A 2,541-nucleotide genomic window follows, 5' to 3' on the forward strand; every position below is an offset into this window, starting at 1 on the left:
TTTGGTAATTTTTCAATTTTTGGGGTAAAAATGTAATTTTTCACTGTACGGGGGTAAAAGTGTAATTTTTAAAAATTTGCTCCACCAAAACTTTGGAAAAGTCTAGAAATTTCATGGAAGACATGGATAAGTGAAGAGGATTGAGTGGTGGAAAAAGAAAGTCAAAAAGATGGCTAGAAAAAAAAATAAAATAATAAAATATTCAAAAAATAAATAAAATAATAATATTTTATTAAGCCTATTAAAAGGCTTGCAAATTCCAGAATTCTTCATTTGGAGGGTCAGCCAAAACCAGCAGGAGAGAGAGAGAAATAAGAACAAACCCTAGAGTGAGAAAATTCAAAGAAAAAGTGTGATTTTTCAAGGAATCAAGTGTTTAAAGGTATGATTTTTCAAGCTTAGCTTAAGATTTATCATTTTCATGCATTTCTCATCATTTTCCATGGTTGAATCATGTGATTTGAGGATGAATTCAATTCTGGAAAAATGGGTTAGGAGAGAGAAACTTGTTAGATTAATTTGATTTTAAGTTATGTTAGTGTTTTAAGTTAGTTTAGCATATTTAGGAACAAAACAACAAGAAAAGAATTTATTTTCCTCCATTACCATTATTGGCTGAATTTTCTAGGGGAATATTGGCTGATGATCTTGATGTTTATTTGAGGAATTATGATGAATAATGATGAATTATGAGTCTAGAAAAATAATGGAAATTTTTGGAGCAAAAATATGAATTTTTACCCATTAGGGGTATTTTCGTAATTTGCTATCAGGACTGATAATTTGCACCACACCGAGGGACATTAAGTCAATTTGGGTGCAATTGAGGTATAGAAACTGAAAAAAATTAATTTGAGATTAAATTGGACGTGTTAGTAATTTAATCGAGTAATAGGCCGAATTAGGTTAGCACCGCATTTAAGCGGTAGTCGGATAAGTTGCATGTCATATCATGCATATATACCGAGCCTGAATTGATTTTATAATGGTCAAGCATTGATGTGGTGAATTATGTATTGTACATTGTGGATAGGTGGTGAGCAAATTACACTGGTAAAAGTACCAACATTGTGCTTGAAGACTGAGATTAGGAGTACATCGACTCCTAGAACTGTGAGTGGACAATTTATCGTCTTAAATATCTAGAGTTATTATACTTGTTTGATGCTTTTATTGAATGGTGAATTTAAATTATAAAATATTATGTTTTCCAATTAAAATGTTTTTTAATAAAAATGAGATTTATACTGGTTTTGAAATCAAATATTGTTTTGGGAAAATTGAGTATATGGAGACTGTGTTGAAATTTATGATTTTATATGTTATTGAAATTGGGGCTTATGACACTATGGTAGCATGATGGTTAAATTTTTGGGGTTGGCATGAAATATATGAACAATTTTGGATTGGTCTCGGTAGACTGGATTACATTTTATTCGCCATATTATGCTACTGGAATTTTTATGGGTCTGGTGGTATATTAAACGGTCACTGCAGTGGTGGGGGTTTCCGTGGACTGCCTATGAGAGGGGCACGGTAACTCAATTATATACTTACCTCCAGGGGGAGATGTTGGGTGAAGTATCTCCTGAGGTATGATTTGAGTGCACCTCACGTTCGGGCCACCACGTGAGAGTGAGACTCAGCCAACGCCAAGGAACGGCTGTGTGTCAGATGTGAAAACATGTTTATGGGTATGGGTCATTGAACAGCCTTGGCGGTCTCAGTGGGATACCTTGACGAAGGTACCCGCGAGAATGATATTGGCAGGGGCCAAGTTTAAAAAAATTCATAAGTCGGGGAAATTTTGATGAAAAGAAATTATTTGGTATAGATTGAAACGAATTTTGTGTTATGAACATTATTGAGATATAACGTTTTTATATTGTCTCCATCTACTCGGCTTTAGATGCTTTTGATGGTAATTGTTTACTCACTGGGATTATTTAATCTCACCCCTCTTCCTATCCATTTTTCAGGCTCAGGACAATTTGTTGATAGTTGATTAAGACGAGAATTAATCTCGGAGTTGCATCATAGGAAGTAAGGGTTCGTAGCTCTACACCTTCTTGGTTAGTTGGGGGCCCACGTGTCACTGTAAACGAAATTTCATACTTTAATTATCTTTATTACTATATGAATAAATTTATTTTACTCTTACGCTACAAAAGTTATTTTAGGAAGACTTTGAAAATATTGTGTTTTAAGAAAATAGAATATTTTATTTAATATTTTTATTATATTCAAATAGCTATAATTTTACTTTAAACGAATGTTTTAGACTTCAAAATTTAATTTAAATCATGTAATATGTGTTTCCACTTACATATTACATTTTTTCGGATTTCGAAATTTCAAAAAAAAAATGACGAAAATGCCCCAGTGAGCTAGAAAATAATATTTTTATTGTTTTGAGTTGGAAACAACTTATGATTTCTTGAAATGCGAGATTTAATAACTATCGCTCACCGGGGAGATGCGAAAGTTGATGCTAAGCCTTGCGGGGTTTCGATCGGCATTCGGGGTAATGAGTGCTTATCG

The 2,541-nt window shown here is 33.2% G+C and overlaps 1 long non-coding RNA gene across 1 annotated transcript; it reads left to right on the forward strand.

Moving 5' to 3' along the window:
• Positions 1-202: 202 nt before the first annotated feature.
• LOC148762534 (uncharacterized) lies at positions 203-2,243 on the forward strand. Its single transcript, XR_016026469.1, has 3 exons — positions 203-382; positions 1,034-1,113; positions 1,980-2,243. It is a non-coding gene; the product is annotated as an uncharacterized LOC148762534 (long non-coding RNA).
• Positions 2,244-2,541: the final 298 nt, after the last annotated feature.

The sequence above is a fragment of the Theobroma cacao genome, chromosome 5 (genome assembly GCF_053813885.1).
Source record: "Theobroma cacao isolate CCN51 chromosome 5, ASM5381388v1, whole genome shotgun sequence".
Classification (NCBI taxonomy): domain Eukaryota; kingdom Viridiplantae; phylum Streptophyta; class Magnoliopsida; order Malvales; family Malvaceae; genus Theobroma; species Theobroma cacao.